This window comes from Buteo buteo, chromosome 13, assembly GCF_964188355.1.
Source record: "Buteo buteo chromosome 13, bButBut1.hap1.1, whole genome shotgun sequence".
NCBI lineage: Eukaryota > Metazoa > Chordata > Aves > Accipitriformes > Accipitridae > Buteo > Buteo buteo.
In genome coordinates this window covers 39,402,952-39,426,795 of record NC_134183.1, presented here as the reverse complement: position 1 = coordinate 39,426,795, position 23,844 = coordinate 39,402,952, and the positions used below count along the sequence as shown (strand labels likewise).

The 23,844-nt window shown below is 51.2% G+C and overlaps 2 non-coding genes across 2 annotated transcripts; both read left to right on the top strand.

The window, feature by feature from the left end:
* Positions 1 to 1,908: 1,908 nt before the first annotated feature.
* TRNAG-UCC (transfer RNA glycine (anticodon UCC)) lies at positions 1,909 to 1,980 on the top strand. Its single transcript has one exon. It is a non-coding gene; the product is annotated as a tRNA-Gly (tRNA).
* Positions 1,981 to 2,954: 974 nt separating this feature from the next.
* TRNAL-CAG (transfer RNA leucine (anticodon CAG)) lies at positions 2,955 to 3,037 on the top strand. The gene has a single exon. It is a non-coding gene; the product is annotated as a tRNA-Leu (tRNA).
* Positions 3,038 to 23,844: the final 20,807 nt, after the last annotated feature.

The following is a 23,844-nucleotide window of genomic DNA, read 5'->3' as shown; positions in this document are numbered from 1 at the left end:
TCTTCCTGGAAGTGCTTCACGAGCTGGCAGCAGAAAGATAGCACGGGGATCTGCAGGTGAGCTCCCTGCTACCTGAGTACCTGACTGGCCAGAAGCCAGAAGATCGCTTGCATGTCGACTGTGAGGTCGCCTCTGGCTCTGCAGGCAATGGGCCATCCACAGGAATATCGCTTGTGCTAAGTGCTCGTCTTCATTCCAGAGTGGATACCACTGCATGGTATATCTTTTTATATCCACACACTTCTTGGTCCAAAGGAAGCAGACAGTCCCTGAGAGGGAGATCTGAGAACATGTGGGCATGACAGTGTCAAAAATGGCCGTCCGGCAATCACAAAGCGGTAGGAGAGGCCACAGGGAATGACGCTGTCAGAAGATGCCTCTTCCCTTTGTTTAGCAAGTGGGGGCTTCCTTGCCTGACGCGCTTCTGGGTACACAGGTAGGGTTGGCTGGTCCTGGCAGCCAATCACAGGTCTGCCTGAGAGCAGGTGGGTACAACGGGGTCCGGAAATGGCTGTCAGCCAATCACAGAGCAGTAGGAAAACATGGTGGTTATGGTGCTTAATAAGAAAATGGCAGCTGAAAGAAAATGGTGCCCCCCATGTATGTCGGGGAAGGTACGTCCTGGTCACGTGTACTTCATCGTTCATCAGTGCCAGCATGGGCATTCACCAAAGCAATCATCCATCACCAAAACCAGTGGCAGCACAAGGCGGGTTTTAGCCCAGGAACAGGTAATGCGCAGAGTCCTGCAACACAAATTGCTCACTGATTGCTGAGCTTCTGCTACACATGTCTACAAGCTACGGACATATCCAGTGCCTAGGAAGAAACCCAGGCTGGTTGCTGTGCCTTTTTAATTCAACCAAAGGGTACATCATGCAACCACACGTTAGCCCAGGACAGCCTGACTGTGACTCCGACTGGGGCAGACTCTGACCGGGGCAGCCTCCGACCGCGCTACCTCAGCGTTATGCCCTCTGGTATTCCCCATGGGCACTGTATTGGCTAGCCATGGCAAGGTTTTGGTAGTGGAGGGGTCAGGGGGTGCTGCACAATGGCTTCTGTGGGAAGAGATAACGGGCTGCCCTGTGTCAGACACAGCCAGTTCCAGCTCCGCAGTGGACCCACCGCACAAGACAGCTGAGCCGTCGTCAACATTGGTGGCCCCTCTGTGAAAACAAATTCCCGAAAGGGCAGAAAACGCCGGGCGGAGAGAGGTGGGAGGAAAAAAAAGAGTGTGTAAGAGCAGAGACACATCCTGCTTGGACAGGTAAAGGAGTCTGGTGTGAAGCACTGAAGTTGTCCCGGCACAGGGGAGAGGAAAGGCGGTGTTTTCTGTTTGTCTTTGTGTTTCTCACTACTTGCATCTGGTTTAAGTGTCCAAGAATTGATTTTGCCCAAGTCAAGCCTGATTTTCCCACAAGAGTTTTTGCTAAGCCCTGTCCGTGTGTTTATCTTGAGCCATGAGATTTCTCATTGTGTTTTCAGTGCTCTGCATGGCCCTGCGGGTGGGGAAAGTAATGAGCAGCTGGGTGGGCGTTTGTCTGTGCTTAAAGCACCACAGGTACGTGCACGCAAACGCACAGGCACCTGCATAGTACGTGCGCAGCTGGCCCGCATATGAACGCAGATGGGGAGCGTGACCATTACCAGCAGCCAGCAGCTGGAGTTTCCGTAGCCAACAGCTCACAGGCAGAGAAGCACACCCACGTGCCAGCCGGTTGAGGTCGTGTGTATGTGTGCAGGGGGCTGGAAGGAGGAGGCGGGATAGTCTGTGAAGCGGAGGAGCAGGCAAGAGGGCAGTTGGTGACCTGGCAGAGCAGGAGGCAGGCAGGAATGGGACGTGGAGGAGCAGGAGGGAGGCCAGGCTCTGGGCTGGAGGAGCAGGAGGCAGTAGTGTGTGCAGGAGCGTTGGTGGTATAGTGGTGAGCATAGCTGCCTTCCAAGCAGTTGACCCGGGTTCGATTCCTGGCCAACGCAGACCAACTTTTCTTCTGCCTGGCTCCACAGTGCCTTCCCCATTTAGCAACAGCAGGCTGCAGCGGCTGCTTTGCACCATTCTGAGATTCTCAGGCAGTGTTGAAGCACTGCAGCAGGTGCCCGGAGAACCTTGGCATTCTCCATGCCTGGGTGTCACACTCAAGTTTCAGTGGGGCTCAGGCACTGTGCTACCTGCTCTAGCTTTGGGGCTAGCCCTGCTTTAGGCAGGCATTTGGACTAGTGACCCCCTGAGATGCCTTACAGTCTACTACCTCCTTACAGTCTACTACCTCCTTCCATGAAGCAACAAGTCCCCGAGAGATCTGTGCCCTCCTTCCTCTGCACCATGCGCAATAAGTGAGCCTCTTCCCCAGAGGAACGGGAGCTCAGTCGTTGCTCTGCACTTGGCACATCCTCTGTGCTTTCACCATGAGTGTCCAGCCCCTTTCCCACAGACTGGCTCCTTGAGATCGGCACAGCACTGACCCAGAGGTTGGTGTGGCACAGCCCTCCTTGCCCAGCCTTCCCAGCTCCGAGGAGGGAAGAAGGAAGCACCCTTGCTGCCCCAGGCACAGTCCACGAGGCAGGATTGTAGGCCAAACGCTTAGCGTGCCATCTCCTGCGGCCCTGGAGGAATGGAGGAAGTCATGGGAAAGGTAGATGTGTGCCCGGAGCCCCTGGGCATGGTGTTGGCATGTGCAGAGAAGTAATTTGTGATGGTTCCTTTGGTTGCTCCCGTGAAGGAGTGCCTTGGCCTTTGCAAGGAGATGCCCCTGTGCTGGCTACTGTGCAGTCCTGTAGTGCGTGTAGGTGCTGCAGTCGCCTGTCAGCCGCCCTTGGTGGGAGCAAGGCAAGGGTGCTCCCAGGATACAGCTCCCCCTGCAGCAGTGCCAGGAGGAGGCTGGCTGAGGTGGGCTGGCTCCGGCAGCTGCGAGGGGGTAGAGTGGCAGAGGCAACGCTCCCTGAAGCGGTGGGTCAGGATGGCCGAGTGGTCTAAGGCGCTGCATTCAGGTTGCAGTCTCCCTGGGAGACGTGGGTTTGAGTCCCACTCCTGACAGGCTTGTCTTTGTCTTGCTTTCCTTCCCCCCCAAGGCGATGGCCTTGCTCCTCTAGGCATTCTGTGGGTTAGGTCTTGCTGCGTACCCTAACCGCCACCACTGCCGGTGGCTTAGTAGAGAAATGCTGCTAGAGAGTCCCTATGCCGTTCCTTTCCTTTTTCCACTCTCCCCTACAAAACGTGCGTTCTGCATGCCTCTCGCCTAGAATGTGGACCTTTGGGCATTCTGCAAACATTCACCCACAAAATCCTCTCTCCCTGCTTCCGCTTTCCCCTCCAACAACCCTTCTGGTTGGAGGGCATTTCAGGGAGTCAGAGAGTGCATCCTCCTGCTTCAGGCAGGCTCCCACCAGCTGATCAGTGCTTTGTCCTTTCGGGTCATAAAATACCTTGACGACAGACGTTTCACAGCCTCTCTGGACCCCTGTTCCCATGCTTAGGCACCCTCCGGGTGACCATTTGTGTTTGTGTAGCCAGCTCAACTTCTGACCGTGGCGCTCATCCTCCAGCCATCGCAGTAGCCTCCTGGAGTAGGCACCAGGAGGCTCCTATTAGATCCCCGCTAAGCATTTTCGTCTCCCAGCTGAGCAAGCCTTGGGTCCTCAGCCTCTCCTCACAAGCCCAGAGCCCTCTGCCCCTGACTATCCTAGGGATCCTCCGCGGAACTTGCTCCAGTTTATCATCACCTTTCCTTGGTTCCCCAGATAGTCCTTCTTCCCCCGTTTTGGAGATGGGGCAACTTTTCCCTCTCCTTAGTCGTCAGGGAGCTCCTCTGCCCTCTGCTCCCAAAGCTGGAGAGCCCCTGCGATGCGTCCTTCCCTCTTTCAGGCCCAGTGGCACACTCTGTAGGTGGCAATCCAGGATGTGGCATTGACCAGCAGGATTTCAACCCAGAAAGCTTCCCTGAGCTGGCAGTTCCTCACCAGCAAACACGGACAGCACCAGTGGGAAGAGGGACAGGTGGGAGTAAAGGCCCACCAGTAAGAGGCCAACAGGGGCATGGCAGGCTCTCTCCAACACTGCTGACAGGACAGAGGCATCCTCACGCAATCCCACCACAGGTTGCACGAGCACTGGTGGCATTTTTCAGAAGGACCGCAGTCAGGAAGTATGAGCCACAGAAGAGGTCGTCCTGTGCACACAGGAAGAGGAAGAGGGGACATGCACAGGGTGGTATCAGAGCATGCCGGAGCATGTCGGGATTGAGGGAGATGCTGAAGGAGCTGGGATTGTTCAGCCTGGAGAATAGACGGTGAGGGGGCTTCTGCTATATTAAGGTCGCTCACTGGCTTGCCAAGGCCTGCCCTGGGCCAGAAATTTCTTGGGAGTGCAGGACACAGGAGTGGCTTGGCCTCCTGCGTGAGCCAGCCTGGCCTGAGCTGCAGCTCCCAGGAGCTGGGGAGCTCTGGGAGATCTCTGGCTGCCCATTGAAGCCTGTAAGGGGGGCAGAAAGTGTCCTCCCCGCAGTGTCCCGCAGGGAGGAGCAGCATCGGAGGCTACAGTGGACGGAACATTTGCCGTGACCTTGGGGAAGCAAACAGTCTGGGGACCATGGCAGCCCCAGCAGGCAGTGCTGCCAGGAAGGAAACCAAGGACAAAATGCCCCGAGCAAGGAAGCTGCCTTGTGGGCACTGGCCCACACAACCCACTGGCCCAGAACCCTTTCTCCCCGAGTGCTGGGTGAGACTAGCAGAGCCCCAGGAAGACCCTCCATTGCTTGGAGAAACGCTGTCTCAGCCCCAGAAGGGACATCCTTCCTCCTGCAGCGGCACAGCATCCGCATGGGAAAGGGCCGTCCCTTTCCCCGTGCTCCAGCCCCTGGAGTGGGGGGTCCCTCCACCTCTTTGCAAGACCTTCAGAGACTGGGCCCTGCTCTTGCTGCTCCCAGGCACTCCTCCCACCCTGCTCGGTCCTGCAGATCCCAGGGATGGATGAGGAAAGCCCTCAGCAATGCTGCTTCTCCGCGACATGCTTTCAGATTTGTGACTCTCTGGAATTTTAACCCTTCTCCAGCGACTAGGTGTTTCTCACACCCTCTCTGAATGTAACTCGCCATTTGAAATCTTAGGCTTGGGCACGGCAGCCTGGTCTGTCCTGTGGGTTCAGAAGTGCCAGCTGCAAGCCCAGTGCTTTGGGCAGTCCAAAGGTACCAGGCAGTTGCGTCCTCAGTGTCCTGGGCTAAGTCTGAGATCTAGTAGAGTGTCCCCGCATGTGTTTCCTCCTGTCTGACTGCTGGGAGGAAGGGCCCTGCTCTCAACACACAGACTCAAACCCTGGCGCAAGGAGGATAGCTTCAGTGCAGCTTCTCCCCACTGTGTGCATGGACCCTTGGCCAGGTGGACCCAGGGCATGTGGGAGAGCTGCCTTGAGCTAATAGTAGAATTCACCTAAGTCTGGACCGGTCTGGAGCAGCCTCAGGAGAGAAAAACCTCATTCTCACTGAGGGAAAGGGCTGCTTTGGGGCAGAAGGGGACAGCGTGTCCTGCAGAAGAGGACCAGGGTCTGAAGTCAGCCAGGACTGTGCCAGCAGAGGAAGGCAGTCCAGCTTGTGCAACCCATAACAAGCTGCCTTGGGTCCTCCTGCTAGCTCTTCTCTCTGCTGAACCTCATCCCCTGCCCTCTGTCTTGGTCGCCTCCTTTGGCAAGGTCAGGAGCTTGGCTAGGACCGCAACCAAGAGTAAGGATATGTGGTTAACGGCTGCTTAGCATGAGGTACAAGGTGAGAACAGGACAGGCAATAACTTACAGAGGCAGACTGGGAGGCTGTCCAACATGGGGGTGAAGGGAGGCAGCAGCAGAGACGGCAAGGAAAGACTGGGAGATGGAGAGACTGCCAGGCTCAGCCAGGAGCACGTGGCTCGGCAAGGGTGGCCACAGGGGAAGGACCACACCTGTCCAGGAGGTCCCATGGTGTAATGGTGAGCACTCTGAATCCAGCGATCTGAGTTCAAATCTCAGTGGGACCTTGAGCTTTTGGCTCAAGGTCCCAGGGCTTTCCTCAGCATGCTTACACATTTAGCTCTCTTCAACTACCTGAAGGGGGGTTGTAGTGAGGTGGGTGCTGCTCTCTTCTGTCAGGTGGCTGGAGATAGGACGAGAGGAAAGGGCCTCAAGTTTTGAGGCAAGGGAGATTTAGGTTAGATATTAGGAAAAAAATCATTACTAAGAGGGTTGTCACACATTGGAATAGGCTGGTCAGGGAAGTGGTTGAGTCACCATCCCTGAAGGTATTCAAAAAGCGAGCGCACGGGGTACTCCATAACATGATTTAGTGGGCATGAGTGATGGTTGGACTCGATGATCTTGAAGGTCTCTTCAAACATAAATGATTCTATGATTAGCAGCCTTGCCTTGCTGTCAGGGCAATGGTTTAATGCACTCTCGTCTTCCTTCCTTTCCTGTGCTCCCAGCCCTGGGACTGACACCAGTGCCCCTTCTGCTGCCCTGTGCCCACCAAACCTCTGCAGCTTTCCTGAGCGCTGGACCTCGCCCCCTCTCTGCTCCCTTGGTCTTGAGGGCTGCTCCTGGATGAGGGCATCCAGCAGGGGCTCAGAGAATCACACAACACCTGAGGTGGAGAGCATGCACTCCAAGCCTGGCTCAAAGCAGCCTCAAGTGGAGGAGGCTATTCAGGGCCTTGTCTGCTTGGATGTGGGACACCTCCAAAGATGGAGATGCTACAACACTCCCTGGGCAACCGTTTCCCGTCTTTCATTACCACTGTGTGTGGCAGTACTTGTATTCCCACCCCTGTCCATTGCTTCTGGTGCCATCCATTTCTCTGAGGCTTTTCTGTCTTTCTCTTGCCTGCTTGTTTATTTGTGGTGCTCTGGTATCAGTTCAGGGAGCTCCACCCACAACTGGCAGTGCCCCGTGCATGGGGACAGACTCACGGTCGTGGGAGAGAGCCTTTATCCTGGGGTCGGCTGGGATAGAGTTTACTTTCACAAGGAGCTGGAGGAGGCCCAGACAGGACAGCTCACCCAAACTAGCCAAGAGGGTATTTGATACCGTATGATGTCATGCTCAGTATATAACTGGGGGAGCTGGCGCTGGAGGGGTGAAGGGATCACAGCTCAGAAATGGGCTGAGCGTCAGGTTCTGTGCGGTGAGCAATTGCACTGTGCGTCACATGCTTTATATATTCTTTGGACAGCAAGCAGCCGTGTGGTGCTTAGTTGCCAGCTGGGCTTAACCCACGACAACCTTGCAGCTATGTTGGCGAACTGAGCGGGGAGGAGAACAAACCACCACGAGACTCCAGCTGTGCTGCACAAAGTCTTTAATGAGAAGGAGGAAATGCAGTGGCACGGAACAGAGACCGAGAAACACGTCTGCTGGGTTCAGGGAGGCACAGAGAATGGCCCATAGCCCAAGGACAAGCTCCAGGCAAAGCGCTTGCCTTTCCCCATTTCGATCCAGCCGGTGGCAATGCCAGCCCACCAAGAGCAGGCCCTAACTCCGGCACGCTCCCTCCGTCAGCAGGAGGTTCAGCAAAGCAGAAGAGAATGAGCCCTTTCCCGAGGAGCTCAGAGCAAAGCAGAGCCAGAGGAGACACGGCGAGGCCTGCAGTGCAGCGAGGAGCAGCAGGCACAGGTCCCTTCTGCGCGGTGGGATGAGGACACTCAGCCCACCTGCAAGCCGTGGCTACGCTCCTGCTGCTGCAGGATCCCTGTCTTCCTTGGTGCTCCAAAGGGGATGATCTGCTGGCTTCAGCAGTTCAGACGGCAGCGGGTGGGAGGCAGACACAGCCCTGACCCGCACAGGCCGAGGGAGCCCCCAGAAGAGATGGGAACCCCCCCGGCGCTGAGGGAGCTCCCAACAGCAGCTGACAGCGAGGATCCCACGGCTGTGCTCTGAGGGAAAGAGGTGAGGATGGGGCCCGGCAGGGTCACCACCACCGGGGAGGCCTGGATGGCCACCGTCGAGTCAGCGCAGCGGGCGACACAGGGCTCATTGCAGCTGCTTGCAAGTGGGGTTGGGCCGGAGGCGCCGCAGGGCGTTGGGAGACAGGGTCTGAAGCAAGACATCTCTCGGCGAGGGAGGCAAAGCTGAAACACAGAGCAGGCAGGGAGCACAAACCTCAATATCAGTCTGTCTGTCTTTTTTTTCCTCAGCTCTCTCCGTGGAGACTCTTTGTTTTCAAAACACCCAGTGTGCCGACATTTGCCATGGCCCTCATTGTGCCCTCCGAGTTGCACGGCACAGGAAGGCTGACCCACTTTTGGAATAGGCCCCAGCGCAGTGGCTTTAAAGCGCCTGTGGAAAGACTGATCATACCCCATCTCCATTGTTGCTTTGAAGATGGCACTGGACGCCATTGGCCACTTGGTTAGAGACGGCCTCCTGCAGGTGCACATTCTGGTGGGCAGACCCCCCTGCAGCTGAGCCCCATGGATCCCCTTCTGCTTGAAAGAGCCCTCCTCTTCCCAGCTCTCCCCAGCCACCTCCCCCAAAAGGCAAAGAGATTGCAGCCCTTCAACAGTTGTATGGCAGGGCAAAGCTGAGGCAGCCCAAGTATCAGCCTCAGTAGCCACCAAGACAGCAGTTCAGCTCAGAGAGAGAGATGGAGCGGACTCAGGCTTACCTTGCTCCTCGAGGAAAGGGAGGCAAGAGAGGAGGATGCAGAGCCTGGAGCAGCGCAGGCTTTTATGCTGTGTCCCAGAGCCCTGGGGGGGCCACAAACATTCCTTGCTCATGAAGCATCTCAACACCTAGTAGTTGCAGCTTGCTGAGGCCTCTCTGGTGATTAAGCCCTTGCCTCTTTCACCTGAAATGTTTTGCTCCCACTTCATACCACCTAGAGTCATAGAATGAATCATAGGGTCGTTTTATGTGGAATGGAACTTAAAGATCATATTGTTGGAACTCCACCTGCCATGGGCAGGGATACCTTGCACTAGATTATGTTCCACTAGATCAGGCACTCCAACCTGGCCTTGAACACTTCAGGGATGGGGCATCCACAACTTCTCTGGATGACCTGTTCCAGTGTCTCACCAGCCTCACAGGAAATAATTTCTTCCTAATACCTAATCTAAATCTACCCTCTTCCACTTTAAACCATCACACCTCGTCCTATCACTGCACTCCCTGACCAAGAGTCCCTCCCACCTTTCCTGAAGGTCTCTCAGGAGCCTTCTCTTCTCTAGGCTAATCAACCCCAATGCTCTCAGACTCTCCTCATAGGAGACGTGCTCCAGCCCCCCCGATCACCTTTGTGGCCTTCCTCTGGAACCGCTCGAGCAGGTCCATGTCTTTCTAATGCTTTGGGCCGTAGAGCTGAACACAGTGCTCCAGGTACTGTGGAGTAGGGGGGGAAAATCACCTCCCTCGACCTGCTAGCCACATTGCTTTTGATGCAGCCCAGGATACAAATGCTTTTCTGGGCTGCAAGTGTGCATTGCTGGCTCATATTCATCCACCAATAGCCCCAAGTCCTTCTCCACAGGGCTGCCCTCAATCCACTCATTGCCCAGCCTGTATCCATGTTTGGGATTGCCCCAGCCCAGCTGCAGGACCTTGCACTTGGCCCTTTTGAACTTCTTGAGGTTTGCATGGGCCCATGTCTCTAGCCTGTCAAGGTCCCTCTGAATGTCATTCCTTCTCTCTAGAGTATCGACCACATCACCCAGCTTGGTGTCATCCACAAACTTGCTGAGCGTGTGCTCAATCCGACTGTCCATGTCCTGGGCACAGATGTTAAATAATACTGGTCCCAGTACAGACCTGTGAGGGACACCACTCGTCACTGGTCTCCACCAGGACATCCATCTGTTGACCGCAGCTCTTTGAGCGCGACCATCCAGCCAATCCTTATCCACCAAGTGGTCCACCTGCCAAATCCATGTCTCTCCATTTTAGAGACAAGGATGTTGTGCAGGACAGTACCAAACGCTTTGCACAAGGAGATGACGTCAGTCGCTCTTCCCTTATCTACCAATGTTGTAACCTCATCGTAGAGGGACACTAAGTTTGTCAGGCACGATTTACCCTTAGTGAAGCCATGTTGGCTGCCGTCAATCACCTCTCTCTTTTCCATGTGCCTTAGCGTAGTTTCCAGGAGGAGCTGCTCCATGGTCTTGCTGGGCACAGGGGTGAGACTGACTCGCCTGCCAATCCACAGGTCTTCCTTTTTTCCCCTTTTAAAAATGTTTCCCCTTTTCCAGTCACTGGGGACTTCACCAGTCTGCCGCGACTTTTCAAATTTGATGGAGAGTGGCTTAGCAACTTCATCTGCTAGTTGCTTCAGGACCCTCGGATGCATCTCACCGGGTCCTGTGGACTTGTGCACATCCTTAGGTGGTCTCAAACCTGATCTTCTCGTACGATGGGTGGTACTTCATTCTCCCAGTCCCTGCCTTTGGATCTGTGAATTGGGTGGCATGGCTAGAACACTTGCTGGTGAAGACCGAGGCAAAAAAGTTGTTGAGTACCTCAGCCTTCTCCATGTCGGTTGTAGCCAGGTCTCCCATTCTGCTCATCATGGGAGGTGTACAGTTTCTTTCATCTTCCTTTGTTGTCTTATGTACCTGAAGAAACCCTTCTTGTTATTTTTCATGTCCCTAGCCAAGTTCAGCTCCAGCTGTACCTTGCACTCCACAAGTGGGCCACCAGGAGAGTGTAGTGAGGGGGCCTGCACTGGTGAGCAGATCCTAGGGTTATGGGGTGAGGTCTGGAGATGGACTTGAAGTCGATACCAGGATTAGGAGTGAAGGCTCCCTCTGGGATTTACAGTGAAAGCTGTGCTGGGACAGACTTTCCCTCCTCTTTCCAGCCCTTCTGCCTGGAAGGGGTTTCCAGTAACTGCCATGAAAGGGAAACTGATTTTTCAGTTGTTACTGATATCTGTTACTAAAACAGTATTACTAAAAGAGTAATACTGTTACGCATATCCTGCGTAACGGATTCCATTTTTGATGAAGCCGCTGCCAGCTGGGTACAATTCCCAGCCCAGATTGTCTATAGGTACATCTTTCAAATCCTCTCGACTGGAGTATACGTATTCAATGGTAGTCAGGCAATCATGTTCCAGTTGTCCTCCTTCCTGTACACAACTCAGAAAAACTGCAGGATTAATTAAGTTAGTGGTTTTCAAAATCACATCATCTTGTTCCATTAAAATTACCTGGTACTTCATCATTCTGCTCGGGGATAGCCAATGGCCCCCCTTTTGCTCCAACACTGATATCACCATATGTGGCACATATACCACCATCATTCTTCCCAAAGTCAATTTTCGAGCCTCCTGTATTATCATCACAGTGGCTGCAACAGCTCTCAGACAAGCAGGCCAGCCCTTACTTACAAAGTCCAGTCGTTTGCAGAAATATCCAACCGGTCGTTTCCAGCTCCCCATCTTCTGGGTCAGCACTCCCAGTGCAATATGTTGTTTCTCGCTGTCGCACGCCGGTCAGAGACCGGGGCGAGGTTTTGCTCGTATTCTCGGGAACAGAATTAAGACTCAAAACAGGGTCAAGCACCAAGTAACTTTATTTGCCTAACGACAGGTTTGCAAACGCAAAGGAAAGAGAGAGAGAGAGAGAGAAAGAAAGAAAAGAAAGAAAGAGTTAGTTGCAATAGCTACCACCACGGATCTGCGGTGTCCCGACAGCCCGATTGGTCTTCAAGTCCGGTGGGAGAATGTTCCGTCCAATGTCGGTCGTTTCTGCTCTTTTCTTGGGTTGCCTCGTTGTATATTCATTTTTCTTCTAAGAATCGCTTAGCATATTCCAAGAGCTGTTCTGCTTAACCACACCTACCACCCGGTGGTGGTGTGCATGCCCAATACCGTCACTGGGGGGTCTCAAGGATTCTTAGGTGGTCTTTCTTCCAGACCCCGGGTCTGGGCGCATGTGCATGGGTTAGGTTAAAGTTTCTTAGAATTAGTTCCACTTCAGGCTCCTAAGAAGACAGGAAACCTCTGGTCTTGCGGTCCCGACTGTCACTCTGTTGCTATGGCAGTGGTGTCAGTTGGTGGTTTGATGTTCCAGCAACGTTGAGACAAACAACCGACACAGTCTCTTACACTTGTGTACAAATAACTGGAAGTGTTTGGTCAAATCCGGAAGTCCCAAAGCTGGTGCTGTCATCAGAGCCAATTTTAAATTCTGGAAAGCTCTCCGCTGATCTGGACCCCATTCAAATGGTGGACCTTTAAGAGCTTCATATAATGGTTTAGCTAACAGACCATAGTTCATTATCCATAGCTGACACCACCCAGCCATTCCCCAAAAGGTTCTCAATTCATGGGTATTTCTCAGCTCTGGGATACTGCAAATTGCTTCTTTGTGGTCTGTTCCCAACTGTCTTTGCCCTTGTGAGATTTCAAAACCCAGGTATATCACAGTCTGTTTTCCTATCTGGGCCTTAGTCCTAGAGACTTTGTATCCGCTCAGCCCCCAAAAGTTTAAAAGATCAGTTGTTACCTTTATACATGCTGGTCTTTCTTCTGTCGCTATCGGCATGTCTTCTACGTACTGTAGGAGTAAATGTCCAGGTTTGGGACCATCGTGTTTCCACATCTCAAGTTCTTTTGCTAATTGGCTTCCAAAAATTGTTGGACTATTCTTGAATCCTTGCGGCAACCTCGTCCATGTCAATTGTGGTTTTCATCCTGTTTGTGGATTTTCCCACTCGAAAGCAAACAATTTTCGACTTTCTTCTTCCAGGGGTATACAAAAGAAAGCATCTTTCAAATCAAGCACTGTAAACCACTGATTACTCTCTCTTAAGGCTGTTAAGAGCGTATGTGGATTGGCCACCACAGGATGTATGTCTTTCATTATCTGATTTATAGCCTTTAAACCTTGAACTAGTCTATATTCTCCTGACGGTTTTTTCACCGGTAAGATTGGAGTATTATATTCAGATTCACGCTCCTCCAAAATTCCCTATTCCACAAATTTATCAATTAATTTCTTGATTCCCAATCTAGCCTCAGGCTTAATTGGATATTGTTTTAGTCTTACTGGCTTCACATTTTCCTTCAATTCCACCTTTACAGGATGTGCCTGCTGTCTTAGATTTTCCAGGTATCTCTGTGTTCCAAACTATAGGTATCACAGCAGCATCAACTTCCTGTGGCATCTCCTGAATTTTGACCTTCTCCTGTATCATCAATATTTCTCCTGGCTTTGATTCTGGTATTTTTAAAAGAATGTCTCCTCCCTCAGAAACTCCCCGTGCATTTAATTTGGATAACAGATCTCAACCCAACAAGGGTGTCGGACATTCTGGCACATACAAAAATTCAGGTGTAATTGCCTTATTTCCAAATTTTAAATCTCGGGGTTGAAGGAATGGTCTATTTTCCTGTTTCCCAGTGGCTCCAATTATGTTAGCTGCTTTATTTCCCAATTGCCCTTTATAAGTGTTCAAAACAGAAGATACTGCTCCCGTATCTACTGAAAATTCAACTTTACCATTTCCCAGCTTAATTGTAAGCAGAGGCGCAGCTGGGTTCCCCTCCAGTCCCCTTCATTCATCCAGAGACATCATTTTTGCAGCTTCTTGCTGACTTGTTTTCAGTTTAGGGCAATCCTTTTTCCAATGTCCATCCTCCCTGCAGTATGCACACTGATTCATCCCTAGAGGTGCATTTGGTTGCCAGTCACCACAATTTCTAAAACCTCCTCTTCCTCTAGCTCGTCCTCTTCCTCTTGCTGCATTCCCTGTTAAAACAGCTATTAATCTACTGTCTCTAATCTTATCTTTTCTTTTCTTTTCTTTTCTTTTCTTTTCTTTTCTTTCTTTTTTCTTTTCTTTTCTTTTCTTTCCTTTTCTTTCCTTTTCTTTCCTTTCCTTTCCTTTTCTTTTCTTTTCTTTTCTTTTCTTTTCTTTTCTTTTCTTTTCTTTTCTTTTCTTTTCTTTTCTTTTCTTTTCCTTTTCTTTTCTTTTCTTTTCTTTTCTTTTCTTTTCTTTTCTTTTCTTTTCTTTTCTTTCCTTTCCTTTTCTTTCCTTTTCTTTTCTTTTCTTTTCTTTCCTTTCCTTTCCTTTTCTTTTCTTTCATTTCCTCTTTTCTTTTCTTTTCTTTTTTCTTTTCTTTTCTTTTTTCTTTTCTTTTCTTTTCTTTTCTTTTCTTTTCTTTTCTTTTCTTTTCTTTTCTTTTCTTTTCTTTTCTTTTCCTTTTCTTTTCTTTCCTTTTCTTTTCTTTTCTTTCCTTTCCTTTTCTTTTCTTTTCTTTTCTTTTTTCTTTTCTTTTCTTTTCTTTTCTTTTCTCTTTTCTTTTCTTTTCTTTTCTTTTCTTTCCTTTTCTTTCCTTTTCTTTCCTTTTTTTCTTTCCTTTCCTCTTTTCTTTTCTTTTCTTTTCTTTTCTTTTCTTTTCTTTTCTTTTCTTTTCTTTTCTTTTCTTTCCTTTCCTTTCCTTTCCTTTCCTTTCCTTTCCCTTCCTTTCCTTTTCTTTTCTTTTTTTCCTTCTCTTGATTATTATAAACTTTCCATGCCGTTTCTAACATTTTATTTAAATTTCTTGAGTCCTCTCCCTCCAATTTTTGGATCTTTCACCTTCTAACAGGCACTGACTGTCCCATAAAAATCAAAGCCAACCGTTGTTGTTCTGCCTCTGTTTCCAATTTTAAATCAGTGTATTTTCTAGCAGTTTCCTTCAGTTGTTCCAAAAACACAGAGGGAGATTCAGTTTTGTCTTGCTTTATCTCATATAACTTAGACCAATTCAAAGCTTTTGGCATTGCATGCTTTACTCCATACAATACCCATTTTTGGTATCGAGTTAACCTTCTCCTGTGTACAGGGTCATTCAGATGCCGTTGGGGATCTCCTGAAGGAAAACTCTCTTCCAAAGTTCCAGAGAGCGTTTCATTCATATATGCTGCCTCTGCTTGTGCTTTTCCAGTTTTTAATACCATCTGTTTTTCAGTACTCTCCAATAAACTATCGAATATTACCTGTAAATCATTCCAGTTGGGGTCCTGAGTTCTAATAAGTGTTTCTACGACTCTTCCCACCCTCTCTGGATCTTCTCCATACACCCCTGCTGCCTGTTTCCATGCCATCAAATCCGTGATAGAGAATGGGACTTTTACAGACACTGGCCCATGTTGTCCCACTCCCTGTCTCAAGGGGGCTAACAATTGAGATTGCTGTCTAGTTCTCCGAGACACTGGGGTATGAATTACTTCTTCTGGTGTTTCATCCCCCCCTCCCCCATTCTACTGCTATCCAGCTCCATTATTCTTCCTGATTCAATACTCCTTTCCCGTGCATGTGAAGGAGAGGAATCTTGTTCCTCCCTCGGCGGGGCTATCTCCAGTTCTAACTCCGTTCCATCCTCTCTCGGTACCGTACATCTAATGCACCTCTTTCCAATATCACAAGCCGAACAACAACTCTTAGTTTTCTTATTTTCTGAAGTCAGTGCCATCACCAGATTATCTCGACTAATTAACTTTACATTCTTTTTGCCAATCCGCTCTCTGCCTCAGATAAAAGAACAAATCGACATATGGCGCTTCACTCCATTTACCCTCTCTCCTACAAAACAACAGTAACTGCAATAAAGTATTATAACTCAAAGTTCCGTTCGTTGGCCATTTTTCCTCATCTGCCAAAACTTACAAAGGCCACCAATGATTACAGTATTCAATTATCTGACTTTTACGTAAATCATCATGGAATTCACCCCAATGTGCCAATAAACATTCCAATGGTGATGTTTTTGGTATCTTTTCAGCAGCACTTATATTTCCTGCACTCTTACTCTTAAACAATTTTGCTAATGCCATTATACTTACATCAAATATCAGATATTAAATACCAAATGTCAAATACCAGACATCAGCTATCAAATACCAAATGTCAGATTTTAAATACCAAATGTCAAATACCAAACAAATACCAAATGACAATTGTCCCAAATACACAAAGTCCAACCCAGCAATAGCTTTTGCTTATGACTTTCGGGCAGACGCCTAGGCTTCCAGTGCAAACGGGTACCCTCCGAGCCCCAACCCTGCAAAGCTTTTGCTGTGCCTTACAGGCAGGCATTCCAAACGAATTCCAAAGAAGTGCCTTACCCTTTTTCCAGGGAACGTTGCGAGGAGCTTTGTGAGTCGAGGGCGATGGTTCTCCCCAAGAATTCCTCGGTGCCAGCCGGATTTCGATCAACACTTGACCTTGTCCAGTCTCACTCACAAGCTCCCATCTGGGTCGCCAAAAACTGTTACCGAAATCTGGAATAAAACTCCTTAACACCAATGTGATGTTAAGAAGCAGGCACTTTGTTTATTGCCGCGCTGGATGCACGGGGGATAATTCCACCTAGCGTGCATGCCACAGCTTCAGCACAAATGGGTTATATGGAGTAACTAATTACATATTAATCAGATTAATATACATACGCATAAAAATTATTATTAGTGATTATCATAGTACTGCCTACATCCGATCACGCGCAATGACGAGTTCATTTGAATCGAAGGGCTGCTTTCACGACCACCGACCCATTTGAGATTCTGTTGGCTCTCCTTGAAGTCCTTGTTCTGGTCCTTGTTCTTTGATCTTGAAGCGTAACGCAATTTCAGTCACATGTGGTCAATGTCAGCATTGTTCTCATCTAGCGTACAGGAACATCTAGTCATAAGAGCAAAGAACTGCAAAACTTATGAGAAAATACTAGTTAATCACTTGACTACACTTTCGTAATTACCTCTATTAGCTAGTCCCCTGGCTACACTTCTGCCTATTGTTTCAATCATAATGTTAGTTCTTAAACACAAAATTCGATAGAAAATATACGAGGTTTCTGTGGTTATACCTATCATGATTCATTGTACCTAACGCAATTCCCTATAGTTACAATTTTCACTTGTAAGTACAAAACTGATTTTTTCTATTGTAACTCTCTGGGATTTACAGTGAAAGCTGTGCTGGGACAGACTTTTCCCTCCTCCTTCCAGCCCTTCTGCCTGGAAGGGGTTTCCAGTAACTGCCATGAAAGGGGAATGCAGAGCAGGTGGCATTGCATGCACACATCCAGCTCAGGCTCTGTGGCATTTCTCTCCAACACCCCTGCCAGGACAGAGAAACCCCACGCCATCCCACTGCAGGCTGCACAAGCACTGGTGGCATTTTTCAGGAGGACCATGGTCAGGCAGTATGAGCCACAGAAGAGGTCTTCCTGTGCACACATCTGTCAGGAAGAGGGGACATGTGCAGAGTGGGATCGGAGGGTGCCAAAGCGCGTGGTGATTGAGGGAGATGCTGAGGGAGCTTGGTTTGTTCAGCCCGGAGAAGAGAAGGTGAGGGGGCAACCGATTGCAGGCTTCCACTGTGTGGAGCATGGTTTGTAGAGAAGGCAAAGGCAGTCCCTCCCTGGACAAAAGTCAGCTGGACAAGGCGGCAAGGATCCTCCACTGTCTTTGCAGTTAGCCCTGCACTGAGCAGCAGGATAGTCTACACACCTGCAAGTGGCCTGCCAACCGTTTTCCTAGGACTGCACCATTCTTTGCAGCGGTTGCTGTTTTAAATAAAACCCTTTGATTCACATAAACCCCATGCAAATCATAATTAGAGCCTGAGACCTGATGTTCTCTTTGTGTGTGGTTCTTGGTGGGTGGGGGTTATCCATAGGAGGCAGGGCTAGTGGGGGTAGGTTTCCTGCTCATGCAACAATCTCAAGTCATCGTCCTGGGGAAAAGACTGTGTGCAGTAAAGGGCCTTTTCAGCAAAGCCTCTGTGCTTGGCATCCTTGTTAACTGGGTTGAATAAAAGTTTTCGTGTGGTCCGTATAATGACACCTCAAGGATGCCCACTTCTCTCTCTCATTCTCAGGCTGGTTGTTTCACCCCGCTTTTAAAACCCACCTAGTTCTAGGTTTGATCTGCATGAGCCAAGAGGTCTGAGTGTGCTCCATGGCTCCTAGGAGAGCACAAGGGCTGGGTTTGTGCAGGCAGGGCACAGCAACTGCTCTGCATTTCCCTTTCAGTGACTATAGACCTCTCTGGGCTGGAAGGAGGAGGGGAAGTCTGTCCAAGCACAGATCTCGCTGCAAATCCTGGAGGGAGCCTTCAATCCTAATCCTGGTATTTACTTCCTGTCCATCTCCAGACCTCACCCCATGCCCCTGGGGCCTGCTCACCAGTGCTGGCACCCTCACTGTCATCTCCTGGTGGCCTACTTGTGGGCCTGGGAGGCTCAGTTGTGAGAACCCCTGGCTGCTAGGGTGGGCGCCAGGCCTCAAGCCCCTTCTCAGGTGAAAGCCTACCTGGATACGTTGGATATGTGGTTGGAGTGGGTCATCTCAAATCTTCCTTTCCAGCACAAGCTCATTGATGAAAGCTGAGGGGAAGGATTGTTGCCCTTCCCTTGGCACTGCAGAGGCTACATCTGGATTGGTGTGCCCATTTTGTTTTGATGCAGGCTGAAGCTTCCTGGCCAACACCTCTCACACACTCACACACACACACACACACACACACACGTGCGCGCGCGCACACACACAAGCATACACACCCACAAAAAGAGGAGAGCAGAGTCAGACAGAAATGGGCTAGGAATAGTGTAATGAAAACAACAATCACCTTCTTCTTCTTCATTTGTCTGGAAAGGGTTTCCAGGATGAGTTGCTCCTTCCCCTTTCCAGGGATTGAGGAGAGACTGGACAGCCTGCAGTTCCCCAGGTCCTCCTTTGTGCCCTTCTGGAAGACAGGAGTGACTTTGACTTTCTTCCAGGCCTCAGGGAACTATCCCAGTTGCCATCACCGTTCAAAGGCAATCCGGAGTTTCCTCTTCCAGAAGTTCTCCTTGTCTGAGTGCTTCCGTGAGCTGGCAGCAGGAAGACGGCACGGGTATCTGTAAGTGAGCTCCCTGCTACCTGGGTACCTGACTGGCCAGAAGCCAGATTATGGCTTGGATGTTGACTGTCAGGTCGCGTCTGGCTCCGCAGGCCGTCTGCAGGAACATGACTTGTGCTAGGTGCTTGCGTTCTTGATAAGCAGCAGCATGCACATTTTGGGCTGTGTGCTTGTGAGTTCCCTTCCACCTCATTGCCTGCTAGGCCAGCAGCAGGCATGTGGTTTGCATTTTGATCTTAAGGTCACTTCTGTCTCTGCAGCTGATGGGCCGGAGTAGGCTCACGGCAGCTCTAGGGGCTTGTGAGGTCACTTGTGCCTGAATACCTGATAGGAAAGAAGGAGGCACATGGCTTGGATGCTGATTGCAAGGTCACTGGTACCTGAGTAGCAGACGGGCCAGTGAGAGGAATATTCCAGGCAAGTGAAGAACTGCAGTCTCCCAACAGCTACAGGAAGTTGTGTAAGGAAGGAGGCACACTCTCCGGAGAGGGGTGCTGCAAAAGGGCAAGATTAACACTAACAAGTTGCAACAAGGGAAATGCCAGCTGTCTCTGTGGGAAAATAAGTGACAAGGGGCACGGTGCAGCCCTGGAAGAGCTGCCCAAGAGACAGTGACCTCTCTGACAGTGGCAGTGTGGAGAAGTTGATGGGGCAAGGCCCAGAGCTTCCTGAGGTAACTGGGAAGTTTGATCTGCTCAGAGCAGGCAGTCGTCCCATAGGACCTCCAGAGGCCCCTTCTAACCTTCATTATTCTGGGGTGCACTGAGTCTCATGGGCCCTTGAGCAGCCACTGAAAGGCAATGCCTTGGAAGGCTGCAGCAGCACGAGATTGCACAGAAGTACCAGTTGTTTCACGAATGGTGCTACAGTGTGTAGAAATGTCCTTGAAGAAGGCAGCACTTTGGGAGGAATGAGGCTATAAGCTCTGCTATCCCTGGCACGCCTGAGGCCAGGGCTCTGTGTCCACTGAAGTCCACCGCAGGGTGACTCACGTTTGCCTGGAGTTCAGGGTTTTCCCCAACTCTTCCACATCACGATGACTCCCAGGTGCTCTGGGAGACTGATCCATTGTCTCTTTGTAGTTTGAAATGCGTGGAATGGGCCACTCCATCCCTCACCCAGGAAAAGGAGCTGTGAGCTTTTGGCTCCCTGCCCTGAGCCTCTCCTCAAAAGCAGGCCATCCAGGCCTCTGGGATGATCTTGCTGAGCAAAACAGGTCAAGTTGGGCGTGGGTCTCTCTCAGGGAAGGATGCGGGCATCTCTTTGATCACAAAACCATGCTGTGGTAGAGCCTGATGAGTGTAAGCAAGGTCCTTGTGGCCGTCACGCCTGCGGGCAGGGGACTTCCCTGCAGCACACCATGGTTTTTCCTTGCCATTGAGCTTTGCCACATCCCTGGAAAGGGCGTCTCTTCTGCCATTTGGGATTGTGCAGTCTTGACCTGCTGCCTGAACCTACCCACAGTCTTCTGTGCACCTACGATGACCCACAGGGCGAAATGTCTCTGCAGTTCAGCCTGAGTGCCTGAAGTGAAAGCACTTGAGAGCTGGCTTGAGGTGCCCTTCCTGGTTGAATTTCACCATGATTCGTGGACACATGCAAAATGCGGGCGGTTGCATAGAAGCACCAGTTGATTCAGGAAGGGTGCTAAAATGTGTGGAAAAGCCCTTGACGAAAGCAGCACTTTGGGACTATAAGCTCTGGTATCCCTGGTACGCCTCAGGCCGGGGCAATGTGTCCACTGAAGTCCACCGCAGGGTGACTCATGTTTGCCTGGAGTTCAGGGTTTTTCCCAACTCCTCCACATCATGATGACTCCCAGGTGCTCTGGGAGACTGATCCCATGTCACTTTGTAGTTTGAAATGCGTGGAATGGGCCACCCCATCCCTCACCCAGGAAAAAGGGCTGTGAGCTTTTGGCTCCCTGCCCTGAGCCTCTCCTCAAAAGCAGGTCATCCAGGCTTCTGGCCTCTGGGATGACCTTGCTGAGCAAAACAGGTCAATTTGGACGTGGGTCTCTTTCAGAGAAGGACGCCGGCATCTCATTGATCACAAAACCATGCTGTGGTAGAGCCTGATGAGCGTAAGCTAGGTCCTCCGGGATGTCGCTCCGGCCCACAGGGGTCTTCCTTCCAGCCCACAAAGGACTTCCTTTGACGTTGAGCTTTGCCACATCCCTGGTGAGATGAGGCTCTTCTCCCATATGGGATTGTGCAGTCTTGATGTTCTGCTTAAAATTACTCACAGTCTCCTGTGTGTCTACTAGGTGTTGAGATGCTTCATGAGCAAGGAATGTTTGTGGCCCCCCCAGGGCTCTGGGACACAGCATAAAAGCCTGCACTGCTCTAGGCTCTGCATCCTCCTCTCTTGCCTCCCTTTCCTCGAGGAGCAAGGTAAGCCTCTCTCTGTGAGCTGAACTGCTGTCTTGGTGGCTACTGAGGCTGATACTTGGGCTGCTTCAGCTTTGCCCTGCCATACAACTGTTGAAGGGCTGCAATCTCTTTGCCTTTTGGGGGAGGTGGCTGGGGAGAGCTGGGAAGAGGAGGGCTCTTTCAAGCAGAAGGGGATCCATGGGGCTCAGCTGCAGGGAGGTCTGCCCACCAGAACGTGCACCTCTAGGAGGCCGTCTCTAACCAAATGGCCAAGGGCGTCCAGTGCCATCTTCAAAGCAACAATGGAGATGGGGTATGATCAGTCTTTCCACAGGCACTTTAAAGCCACTGCGCTGGGGCCTATTCCAAAAGTGGGTCAGCCTTCCTGTGCCGTGCAACTCGGAGGGCACAATGAGGGCCATGGCAAATGTCGGCACACTGGGTGTTTTGAAAACAAAGAGTCTCCACGGAGAGAGCTGAGGAAAAAAAAGACAGACAGACTGATATTGAGGTTTGTGCTCCCTGCCTGCTCTGTGTTTCAGCTTTGCCTCCCTCGCCGAGAGATGTCTTGCTTCAGACCCTGTCTCCCAACGCCCTGCGGCGCCTCCGGCCCAACCCCACTTGCAAGCAGCTGCAGTGAGCCCTGTGTCGCCCGCTGCGCTGACTCAACGGTGTTCATTGAAGCCTCCCCGGTGGTGGTGACCCTGCCGGGCCCCATCCTCACCTCTTTCCCTCAGAGCACAGCCGTGGGATCCTCGCTGTCAGCTGCTGTTGGGAGCTCCCTCAGCGCCGGGGGGGTTCCCATCTCTTCTGGGGGCTCCCTCGGTCTGGGGGGGTCAGGGCTGTGTCTGCCTCCCACCCGCTGCGGTCTGAACTGCTGAAGCCAGCAGATCATCCCCTTTGGAGCACCAAGGAAGACAGGGATCCTGCAGCAGCAGGAGCGTAGCCACGGCTTGCAGGTGGGCTGAGTGTCCTCATCCCACCGCGCAGAAGGGACCTGTGCCTGCTGCTCCTCGCTGCACTGCAGGCCTCGCCGTGTCTCCTCTGGCTCTGCTTTGCTCTGAGCTCCTCGGGAAAGGGCTCATTCTCTTCTGCTTTGCTGAACCTCCTGCTGACGGAGGGAGCGTGCCGGAGTTAGGGCCTGCTCTTGGTGGGCTGGCATTGCCACCGGCTGGATCGAAATGGGGAAAGGCAAGCGCTTTGCCTGGAGCTTGTCCTTGGGCTATGGGCCATTCTCTGTGCCTCCCTGAACCCAGCAGACGTGTTTCTCGGTCTCTGTTCCGTGCCACTGCATTTCCTCCTTCTCATTAAAGACTTTGTGCAGCACAGCTGGAGTCTCGTGGTGGTTTGTTCTCCTCCCCGCTCAGTTCGCCAACATAGCTGCAAGGTTGTCGTGGGTTAAGCCCAGCTGGCAACTAAGCACCACACGGCTGCTTGCTGTCCAAAGAATATATAAAGCATGTGACGCACAGTGCAATTGCTCACCGCACAGAACCTGATGCTCAGCCCATTTCTGAGCTGTGATCCCTTCACCCCTCCAGCGCCAGCTCCCCCAGTTATATACTGAGCATGACATCATACGGTATCAAATACCCTCTTGGCTAGTTTGGGTGAGCTGTCCTGTCTGGGCCTCCTCCAGCTCCTTGTGAAAGTAAACTCTATCCCAGCCGACCCCAGGATAAAGGCTCTCTCCCACGACCGTGAGTCTGTCTCCATGCACGGGGCACTGCCAGTTGTGGGTGGAGCTCCCTGAACTGATACCAGAGCACCACAAATAAACAAGCAGGCAAGAGAAAGACAGAAAAGCCTCAGAGAAATGGATGGCACCAGAAGCAATGGACAGGGGTGGGAATACAAGTACTGCCACACACAGTGGTAATGAAAGACGGGAAACGGTTGCCCAGGGAGTGTTGTAGCATCTCCATCTTTGGAGGTGTCCCACATCCAAGCAGACAAGGCCCTGAATAGCCTCCTCCACTTGAGGCTGCTTTGAGCCAGGCTTGGAGTGCATGCTCTCCACCTCAGGTGTTGTGTGATTCTCTGAGCCCCTGCTGGATGCCCTCATCCAGGAGCAGCCCTCAAGACCAAGGGAGCAGAGAGGGGGTGAGGTCCAGCGCTCAGGAAAGCTGCAGAGGTTTGGTGGGCACAGGGCAGCAGAAGGGGCACTGGTGTCAGTCCCAGGGCTGGGAGCACAGGAAAGGAAGGAAGACGAGAGTGCATTAAACCATTGCCCTGACAGCAAGGCAAGGCTGCTAATCATAGAATCATTTATGTTTGAAGAGACCTTCAAGATCATCGAGTCCAACCATCACTCATGCCCACTAAATCATGTTATGGAGTACCCCGTCCGCTCGCTTTTTGAATACCTTCAGGGATGGTGACTCAACCACTTCCTTGACCAGCCTATTCCAATGTGTGACAACCCTCTTAGTAATGATTTTTTTCCTAATATCTAACCTAAATCTCCCTTGCCTCAAAACTTGAGGCCCTTTCCTCTCGTCCTATCTCCAGCCACCTGACAGAAGAGAGCAGCACCCACCTCACTACAACCCCCCTTCAGGTAGTTGAAGAGAGCTAAATGTGTAAGCATGCTGAGGAAAGCCCTGAGGGAGCCAAAAGCTCA